At 33.5% G+C, this 12,013-nt stretch overlaps 1 long non-coding RNA gene across 1 annotated transcript in view; it reads right to left on the reverse strand.

The window, feature by feature from the left end:
* Window positions 1-12,013, reverse strand: part of LOC150108824 (uncharacterized) — a 41,668-nt gene that overhangs the window by 18,828 nt on the left and 10,827 nt on the right. The window contains exon 2 of the long non-coding RNA XR_016550496.1: window positions 2,594-2,630. This is a non-coding gene — a long non-coding RNA (uncharacterized LOC150108824). The remainder of the gene's footprint in view (window positions 1-2,593; window positions 2,631-12,013) is intronic.

A 12,013-nucleotide genomic window follows, 5' to 3' on the forward strand; every position in this document is an offset into this window, starting at 1 on the left:
TAATAATAAAAAAAAGAAACCCTAAAAAAAGTCAAAACAATAAAAGCAACATAATCCAAACTAATCAGAACAATTTTTTCCCATACCACAACGTAGAGAATTAAGAAGATACCAAATCACACTAAGTCTTGTATTAAACAATGTCTTCAAGCTGACAATAAATCAGAAATATAAAATCTTCTTTAAAGTCCAACATGCTTGCCTACTGATCAATATAAGGATAGTTGCTAAAGGCATATACCTCTCGAAGGGCGTACAACATATCAATTTTGCAGGAACCGGAAACACTATACCAGCTAATGATATACTGTAAACAAGTAGAAGAAACTTGGAAAGTCGTTAAATGATGGCTAACTGAAATCCAGCTAATCAGAGAAGAATTATTATTATTCTGGTTAAAAGGAAAACATATAACAGGGTGGAAATAATCGTTTTCATCCTAACGATGTACGTAATTTGTGGCTACACGTGCGACCGAGCGTATGGAAGAGAAGACAGTCCGGGCATCACATTGAAACTACATCACTACATTCAAGAAGTGACAACAAATTCAGTCAAAACTAGAAGATTTTTGACTACAGAGGAATGGACACACTTTTTCTCCTACCTTACATAAGACGAACTACAACAGAACGACACCATCATCATTTCAGTGAAAATAACGCAGATCTGAAGTACAATCAAAAGAAAACCTCTTAGCTCTCCACTTCTATCAGATGAAACAGCGCCTCCGCTACACTTCCATCACGTGAAACATATCACGGACCGCAGGGAAAGTGATCCCATACCTCAACGGAACCGCAGACTCACATTGTGTAGCCAAAGTAATGTGACATCCACGACTCCAGAGGATCTACCACTATCTCGGTTAAATAAAATGTAACTTCAATTATTTTTCTCTGATATAATAGTGTAACTCCTACAGTCTTAGTAAACATCATTGTGATGTGTATCAACCCAGTTAACAACAACACTTCAAGAGGATAATCATGTGAATTTTATACATGATAAATAAACATAATGTCTTATATTTAACTGAAAAAAGGAAGAAACAACTACCAGGAAAAAAACAAAAAGACTCCATAATTTAATGTATTACACATGAAAGCGATGTATATGATTTTAATACAACAGCTACATTGCAATGTAACAGAAGAAATGTCTGTATGTGATTATACAAGAATATTATTTCGAAGTACATATGGCATATAAAATTTATTTTGTATTATATAGTTTGTTAAGTATATATAATAAGTATGATATATATATATGGCATATACTGTATATGGTATGCATATATAATTTGCTATGCATTCTTTAAATAAAGAACAGATTCCTTACATCAACTGAAAAAAAAGCTAACAAAGCTGAAGATACCATACTTTAATGTAATAGATGAATCTGTAAGTTCTGTTGGTGATTATTTTAAAGTACTGTATATGTAATTAACTGCCAGTTATCAAACTCCCTGATTATAAGGGAAAAAAAAGGGGGGGGGAGGGAGATCGATCGAGTGGATAGCATAGCAACTCTTCAACCAACTGGTTATGGGTGCGAATCCCAATTTGGGCATGGGTGTTTGTAAAAGCCTGCTCTGCACGAGCTTGAAAGGTCTTTGAGTTGATAGCACTTGTCTTGATGTAAAAAAAGTATACCGTGTACTGCATTTTGTTTTAAAAAAAATGCAAAGTCAGAAAAGCATCAGCAACAAGCATATAAAATCCAACTTCGTTGGCTTCTTCACTAACCATGCAGCCAAAGCATAATTCATTGAACAATGTTCAAGATATTCAATAAATTCTTGAAAGCAGTGCTTCGAGAAAAAAGAAGGTTATACAAGTGTAAAGAACACATTCCACCAGAATAATTGCATAAAATCGATATAATCGAACTGCAGTTGCGATATCTAGTGATTGACCGCACTAACCTCATACGGAATGAAGTGTGAACTGCTGTATTTGCTGAGTCGTTTGTTCTTCTATGGCAGGCAACTAAAAACCACAATTCACAGCCGCCTGTTATTTACACTTTAATTGCTACATGACAAACAGCTACAAACTTCCAGTGAAAAACTTCCGTAAAAGACCCACCGATCACATGTTTTATGATTGAAAACAATAAGCGTGGAAGAAATTCCAGGGCGAGTTAGTTCGACTTCTGATGTAGAGCGCTGTTCCCTATTATTTATTTATTTATTTTTGCCCTCATTGTCGTAAAATCTGATTACAAATGAATTTTTCCCGTATAACCCAGATATGTGTTGAACCATACGAACATATTTACTTAAATTAACAATCGCATGGCATACGGAGAACGCTCGTTGCATATTTCCTTCACAACAATGATCGCAGTGTGTGCATATCTCTCTTATTCAAGGTACGTCTGCAAATACAACGACTGCTAACAGTACGGTTTGTTCATATGAGGAAATAATTTTTCAAACCAATAAATCAGATTATTTGGATAAAACAGATTATAGGAATAAAATTGAAAAGACATGAATTTATGATTTTATCATTACTATCAAAACAGGTTTCTAAGTTTTAAAAGCATATATAAATTTTCAGCTGAAATAGGAATAACTGCTACTCACAGCTTGCTTTTTCTACAGCAGACTGGAATGTGATTGTCTAAACACGCCGCTCGATTCACAATGAGCAAAAGTCCACGTGGCGCATTGTGAATCATCAGCAGCATGTGTGGCGTCTAATAATACTGGAAATCTGATTGCTCTATTTTCTCGTATAATTTCAACATCCGGAAACTCTCACAAGGTTTATAGAAAATCAAAACTAACAGATTTCGAAAATGATTGATGACCTTTATTCTTTCGAGAGTTTTTAAACTGTTTTCTGATTTAATGGAACTAGAAAAGTTCTTACCAGCTTTATCAGAATTACATGTCTTTATATTTAGTTATTATTATTATTATTATTATTATTATTATTATTATTATTATTATTATTATTCTGAAATCAATATCAGAATGGAAACAACGGACAATCCCCAAAAAAGGACTATCTATTCTCCACATCAACATCAGAAGCATTCAAAAATACTGGCTGACCCTGCAAGCTTATCTGAAGGAAGATATAGACGAAATAGACATTTTAATACTGACTGAAGTATCTACGACAAACGAAGAGGCAACCTCCTACCAAATGCCACACTTCCAACAACACAAACACTGCAGACAAACAAAACGAGGCGGTGGAGTAATAATATTTACCAAACATAAACTAGAAGTAACAGAAATTAACTATAAATTAGAATACGCAGAAAACATATGTATCGAAATTAAAAACATCAAACAAGAAAACTCCCTGATATTAAACGCAATATACAGACCAACCAACTTAAGCACCACAAAATTCCTAGAAGAACTAAACAGACGGCTTACAGCCACGAAAGTAGGCACCACAAAATACTTGATAATAATAGGAGACATTAATATAAACATTAGGAACATAAATAACAACACAGGACAATACCTAGACATATTATCGGCATACAACATAACCCCATCCATACAGTCGTATACACGAGAAGAGATAGTCGGAAACACAACAACCTCAACCTGCATTGATCATATAAATATAAGGGCCCCTCCAAACAGCCACACAGCAGCCGTAATAACATGCAAACTAGCAGACCATTATTTCACAGCATTGCAGTTACACACTGAACCAGAACCCATAAAAATCACTGAGACTACAAAACAGTATCATAGCATTGTAAACGAAGCTATAGTGAACGATGAAATCAGAAAAACAGACTGGATGCAGATAGCATCTTTAGACTCTGCTGAAGCTGTATATAATAATCTTAAACTTGCATTTAACAAAATATATAACAAAGCATTAACAAAAATAAAAATACGCCCCCAAACGAAACAAAATCCATGGATAACAGACAATATACTAACAGACATACGAAGAAAAGATGCCCTATGGAAACACCTTAAGAAGTCGCCGAACAATATCGCTTTAAAAGCTGAATACAAAAGAAAACGGAATCTCCTAACAACCCAGATTAGAACGGCAAAAAGAAACTATTACAGCAACAAATTAACAACAGCGCAGAATGACATAAAGGAAACCTGGCACCTGATTAATGAAATGCTGGACAATATACACAGAACCACTGCCTCAGAAACAATAAAACACAGCTTCGTCTGCGATCCCAAATCCTTCAAACAGTTGGCAAACAACTTTAATCAGCCCTTCGTGAACTCTGTCTAAAAGCTACAAGAAACAACCTTTCCTCACACAAACGAACATTCTCCACTAGGTCCACGAGCAACCCAGTCGATGTGGTTCCCCACAGTAACAAAAGAAGAACTATCACTGGCAATTCAACAGATTAATCCTAACAGAGGACCGGGGATAGACGGAATCAGACCAAAAGACATCAAGAAACACTCAACCGACCTACTTCCAGTTATACAAAAACTGTTAAATAAAATCTTCGAAACGGGACACATACCTGAAACACTGAAGACTGCACTAATCACACCCATACACAAACAGGGAAAAAGAAACATAATAAGTAATTACAGACCTATCGCCACGCTGCCTGTAATCAACCAAATCATGGAGCGCATTGTACATCAGAAACTCTCCACATACGTTGAAAAATTTCAAATCATACCCAAAACACAATATGGCTTTCAAAAAAATAAAGGAACAGCAACACTCCTGGAAGATTTCACAGATCTAATAAACGCTGCATTGGATAAAAACAGAATAACATTAGTGGTATTCATTGACCTAACAAAAGCATTTGACACACTAACACATAAAACCTTGTTAACGAAACTTACCCATATCGGAATTGGAGGTCGTCTACTCCAGTGGTTTAAAGCATACACGAAAAACAGAAAGCACATCACACGTATAGGATCAGCACACAGCAAAGAGGTACATGTAACCTGTGGAGTACCGCAAGGAGCTGTCCTATCTCCCATTCTATTTAACATATACACACACAACATAAGCCAACTCCCCCTAAAAAGTAAAATCTTCCAGTATGCAGACGACACGGCCATAGTATCCATTCACAACAATGCAAATAACGCTTACAAAAATATGCAACACGACATCAATCAAATCACTAACTGGTTAACCGAAAACGGCATATATATAAACCCTGGAAAAACAAAGCTAATGATATTCAAAAACCCCCAAACCCTGCCCATAGAAACTAAATATCTCACTATCAAACATTGTTCCTCCTATACACAAAGTGCAGAACCTAAAATCACAACCATCACACAGGTGAAAACAACACGCTATCTTGGACTTCACTTCGATGCTGATCAAGTTGGAATAGCCATACAAACTACCTACATACCAAGCTTAGGATAATAGCAAGCAAACTATACAGATTAAAAGACATTGCCCCAACCCACATAAAAATACTAATCTATAAAGCATTATGTGAAAATATTTTAAGATATGCAATCACATCATATGCATTCTGCGCAGACTACAGACTTAACAGGCTACAATGGTTGCAAGATAAAATGATAAAAGTGATATTCTGGGAACAACCCACTCTTATGCAGGAAGCACGGACAAAACACAAAATATTTAAGGTGAAACACTTATGGCACTACACAGTCATGTTAAAACAGTACTACAGCCCAACATATAGAACAACATATCAAATAACAAGACCACAGTCAACAAACTACCTAACATATAAGTGCAACAATCATACAGCAAAGCCACCCGAAACTTCTACGTACCTGACATGATAAACAAACTGCCGTTCGACAACAGAAACCTAGGAACATACAGAGAGCTGAAACAGGCACTATATAAATATTATAGCGAGAATGAAAATTAGAGCAATTCCTGGTTCTCTCTCCCCCACCACACATGCACACACAAACCTATGACAACCCCCCCCTCTCAAAAACTATCACTACAAGAACACAAAGAAACAAACACACCACGTCTAAATCCAACCCTATTTGCACAAAAAAAAAAGTTAAACTGTAATAGCAGTCAAAGTCTTCCAAGCACGTACCAACAAACAGTAAAATCAACACCTGGCTTTTGACCAGTATAGGAACATAACCATGAAACCACCACCCTCTATCATCTATTATCTTCCTCAGATAAGGCTCTGCTAAGCTTCGAGGAAGAAAATTATTAACTTGCAAGTATCTGTTATACACAATTGTAATGCGTTATAAATATTATATACATATAATTGCAACAGCAACTATGTATGCAATTCATCTGAGACATAAAAAAAAAAAATAATAATAATAAAAAATAAATAAATAAAATAAATAAATAAATTATTATTATTATTATTATTATTATTATTATTATTATTATTATTATTATTATTATTATTATTATTATTATTATGTATATTCCAAATTCAAAAATTCTGTATAATCCTTATTGTTAATATTGTAAATACTATTATTGTATGTAATTTATACTGAGACATAATAAAATGTTTAAAAAAAATTATTATTATTATTATTGCTGTTATTATTATTATTATTATTATTATGCAAATAATAAAGTATTTTTTTCGAAAATCACAAAAGTATCAAAAGTTACATTTCTAAATCTAATTTCTATTAAAGTACATCATATTTCCTAGAAGCAAAATTAAGCTTCTGTGAGTTTAGGGCCTCCTCTTACATAATACTAATTATATTTGAGAATATTTTTAATGAGCATCATTATTTTTTTGATTTCAGTTATAAGCAATTCCTTTATTGGCCAATATAACTGAAACATAAAAAAAAATTATATCCATAATGATATCGTGAATCCGACTGCCATGCATTCTTATCATAAATAAATCATTCTTAATGAATCTTGAAATGAAGTGCAGACATCTATCATTGCAGTAGTAATATACATCTGATCGGATCCAACAGTTACATTTGAAAAGTTTATGGGAAGCATTCATTGTCATGGAATCGTTGCATGTTACGCATTATTTATGCAATAATGATATTCTCTTAAACGCTCTTAATTGCCACTCCCATTCACGAAGGTTGCATACATCTATCACATTAGGACCGTCAGTGGGTTAAGGATTTATTTTATTTTTTTTTATTTTTTTTATTTTATTTTTTTGTATTTTTATTAATTCTATATTTTTGGTATTTTTTTTATTTATTTTTACATCTCTTGAGACCAAAGGAACTTTTTTTTTTCATTCTACTTCGTGTTTCTAATAACAGGAACGGTGGTCTCACAAGGATGAAATTCATCTTCGACTTAACCTATGATTAAGTTTGAGATGAAACCCTAGACAGAAGATAACGTAGAACTTTAGATGTTAGTTTTTCTGGTTCGGTTTGAATTCGCAAGTGAATTTTCGAGTCTGATTCTGTGGAAGTAAGATTTTCTTCCTGCAAACTTGAAGTTTTTATTCTGCTGAGAGAGGCAATTAATAGACGTAACTTTATTTGGTTCTGATTTACAAGTATTAAAGTCTATGAGGATGATTCAACCTAACATGCTTCTGTGTAATTAGTAATCAGTACAAAACGCGAGCATTAGTAAAATAGTCAAGGGGTTGCAACATTTATGCATGCGTCTGTTTCATTTATGGTGGTCTCACAGTAGTAAATTCCATTCTGACTGATAGAATTTAATAAACCTAGTTTGTAACAAAAATAAATAACACTGGGTTTGTGGGTGGTAACATGCAGTTATTTCATTAAACCTACTAGTCTCACCACATATGCTAGTGGCTTTGTCTGAGTTAAAGAGAACAAAGAAATGTATAGTAAGCGGTAAATATGAATCATTACATAGCTAGAAACCGAATATGAAGGAGCCCTTACACAAAAATAAAAGTAAAAATAGGAACACGTGGAAGCTGGCACGGGTCGATCATTGTTCAGCAGGTGTGCACGATAGTTTGCAGGAAAAAAACTAAAGTCCGATTTGTTCAAAGATCTAATAAGTGACTTCCAATATGTGTTATTAGTAACTTATATATACAGTATGTGACTTCCAAATGTTACACATACACACACCAAGCGTGCAGCCTAGTTGGCAGCAAATAGGCAGGGTGCCCATAATGTTTTGAGCCATGATTGTATATTCTCATTTACTTTTTGCTTGCTTTTTAATTTTGTTGAACTGATTTAATATACTTTCATTCATCGATGGTTTCCTCTGTTTTAAATCTTTTTGGGGGATAGAAATCATAGGCAGCATCTTTAAAACTTTTCATTCTCTTTCTCTCTTCAGTTTGTTATAAGTTTCTACTTCAAGTTCTAAATGACACCTTCGGAGGCGTTCAAAACATTTTTAATTTTTGTTGCATACTTAGTTCAGCTGCTCAGGGCTCAAAGTATTTCCCATTATACCTCATCCTTGAAAACATTCTCATATTTCTTTCTTTCTTAACCTTTGTTTTCTTCATAATTTCAGATACTGCTGCTGAAAACAACAGCCGACAGCTTATTTATGACAGTTCACAGCAGGTGAACTGTCGTGAGTTGCATGAGTCGCCGTTTAGTTTGGAGATTGTTTCAGATACTGTAGGTACAAGTGGTTACTCCCATATTCATGGCCATTCTATGAATATGAGAGTTACTGAGAATATTAGGTTTGTATCATAGCATATTAAGAAAGAGATACATTTGTTAAATTAATTTCCATTTTATTTCCGAATGCATATTGTAATTACACAAAATTTTCTACTTTATCATTGTTATGAAGATTGCTCATAAACAAATAATATCACAAACATAATCTGACGGTTAGATATTATTATCTTCTTATTCACCAGCAGTAACGGCCAGGCTTCACTGGGTAATTACACGAATAATTGCATCCATTTTTGCAGCATATCGATCCTGGTGGGCATCGTTTATAGCAAAGATTCCTGGGCGGCAAATGACAGAAAATCTTCAGACATCCAGGACAATTTGCTGAAATAAAATGAAATTTTAAATGCATATGTACACACACACACAGACACCCACTATGAAGAAAATATTTTGCAGTAACAAAACTGTACGCCTTATCATTATTATATTATTATACTGGAAGCATTGTCGATTAGGATGCTATTTACATTTTAATTTGGAAACTGATTGAAGAATAGGAACTTTTAGTCACGCGTTGGTGTGACCCACACACTAAATGCTTATTCTTTGGAGTGTGGTGGTAATATAGATATTTTACACGACTTTTTTCCCACTGCTTATGATAAGATTCTCAAGGAAAGATAAAGTTCCAGTTTTTCTGTTGTCTCCAAGTAAATCTGATTATAAGCTAGATTCTTGGGTCATTTCAGTTTGATTCTTTCTTTTCTAAGTAAGCGTCGATCTAGGGGGACAGACCAGGTCACTTTCCTTTGACGGCAACTTAACGGGGCTACACAAATGAAACCAGATTCAAAATTATATATATATTGTGAACAAAACCAGGAATAAAAATATGTAAAATTACAAAGACATTTACAGCGCATTGTAAGATGAAATGTATCTCTCGCACCCAGGATTAAAACTTTTTGCAGTTTGTTGTATCGAAGTAACTTATAGAGGAGAAAATTCAGTTCAAACGTTTTTTTTATAAGATAAAATTCACACGGAAAGTGTAACACATTGTACTTTTAAAAAATTAAGTATACTTTTTCAAACTTTATGACACGTCAAAAAACTGGTTTTTTTTCTCCCTCAGAATTTTGCACATACTACTCTGCTCCAGAGTGCCTAAATTATGTTTCACAAGCTTCAATTGGTCAACATTGTCTCGGAAATTATTAGTTTTGATATAATTTAATTAAATTGTACAACCGTTGTCACTGTTGGCTTTTCCGGAAAACTTTGGCAGTAGTGCATATTATAGGATTTCGATGCTTTATTCGATATTTATTATAGTGGGAGATCAGTTGTCAATACAGCAAAAGACAGATGGTGTGATAAACTAAAAAACCAATTACTTAAAACACAATAAAATTCAATTTAAATTACTTCATACTTCAGTGCGGTATATAATTAATATAAAAATGTATTTTTTAAACATGAAAATAATACGAATATACGTTGTGACTCCTTTAAGTGAATCTTCAATGAATTAAAAAATGTTCCTTAATTTCCTGACACTTTAGCATATTTTGCTTGTAGATCACATCGCATTCTTGTAAATGTTATAAGAAATCAGAAGTACAGTATATATATATTACTTACGGGGAGGAGCTACTGATACAGCACACAGTATCACTGTAACTGCCACAAAGAAGTAGATGCTCATCACACCTTTTGAAACCATTTTACTTTTCACGTACAGTGAAAATTTCAGCTGCATTACAAAATAATAAAAGAAAACCATTAAGAAATGTTTGAATTATTTAACTTGTAAAAATACTAAAAAAACTGAAAAGTATGCTAATGGTATTTGAGAGTATTTGCTTTAGGATGAAATTAAGTGCAAAATCAGTTTCTCCACTGTTTTCAAGAATATATATTTATATTCCTGAAAACAGTCCTTTTTTTTGCCTTTAATGTCAGTAGCTGCTATATTATTTAGTTTTTTGTTTTTAATGTTTTTGAATTTTAAGAAACGTTTAACAAAGTGAGAGAAGATAAATGCATTGAAATGTGTAAAAACGTTTGGTTAACATGACCACATTGATGCCACCTTACAGTTTATCGCTTTACATTCCCCCTCCCCTAACTTTCGATCACAAGCAGCAGAGCACTGAGGAATTTCTCTGTTGTCAGTATCTCTCATCGTAAGCATGCTTATTATTAGCTGAGAAGCGTAGTTCAAATTGAAGCTGATTCAAGATGTTTGAATTAAAATTAAAACTGGTGTCAGAAAAGGAGACTGTAACTATAAGGAATTTAAACAGTAGAATCAGTGGAATTTCAATAGCAAATTTAGAGCAACTGTCAGAGTTATGAGTGATTAATTATCCTTTTGTAATACGGTGGTCGTGTAAGAAACTTCAGTGCATGGGATTCGGAACTTACCAAATTTTATAGCAATAACTCTGATTCCAGTTCAAACAACAGAAAAAAATGAAAAAAAAAAACGAATTTCCATTGTCAGGAACTTTTTGCCAATTTTAACTCCTTGGTTAAACGCAATGAAGCTGAATAAGTTATATTAACCGATTATAATTACCATTACAATATTATTATATCATTGCAATATATTATAATATTAATTTATCAGACGGAGTAATTTTTATGTGATCCCCTCCCACGAAAGGTCATACCTGTAGCCAAATGTACCATTGGAAGCGTTTTAAATTTTTAAAAATTTTATTTATTTTTTATATAAACATAATAATCTATTTATATAAATAAATTTTTCTGTTCGATACTTGACGCGATAAGACGAATGCGACTTTGTACTTTCATGCCATGTTCTCGTTCGTTTTCGTAGCAAAAATTCAAGAATTTGAACTGAAAGTGGTGGGATTTGGTTGCTTGCTTCCACCAACAGGAAATCCCTGAAACTCATTTAACTTTTTACAGGAAGAAAGTAGTTTGCTCACAACCTTTTGCACTTCTACTTAAAAATCAGTAGTACATTGCTATTTAATGTTCCTATTGTTAAATTAAATAGCTAATTTTTTAGAGCAGGCAACATAAAAAACCTATTTAAGTAATAATAGTTTTTCACTAATAATAGCAACTCACTACACTTACGAATACCGAAACGGAAAGATGGATTGAAGCACAAATCTGCGTGCAAACTCCTTTACACTAGGAGTTTGCACGCGAAAAGAACTATTTTATACTGTTTTGAAATGGACCCGCTGTGGGGGAAAAATGAATTCAACCTCATATTGCAAGATATAATAAATAAACGAAATTTCCTGCAGGAAAAGTAAAATACACTTTATGTATTTCAAGTATTCAGTGAAAATGTTGTCACATTACTAGCTAAAGCTAAGGAACACACCTATCCACCCACCCACTCACTCACCAATTACAAAATTCTGCGAGATTTACACTCCTAGAGCAGCACTTCCGGGATCCGAGAGATTAAAGTATATTAAT

This window comes from Typopeltis vanoorti, chromosome 2 (assembly GCF_054136105.1).
Source record: "Typopeltis vanoorti isolate ZY-2024b chromosome 2, IOZ_Tvanoo_1.0, whole genome shotgun sequence".
Taxonomy (NCBI): Eukaryota; Metazoa; Arthropoda; class Arachnida; order Uropygi; family Thelyphonidae; genus Typopeltis; species Typopeltis vanoorti.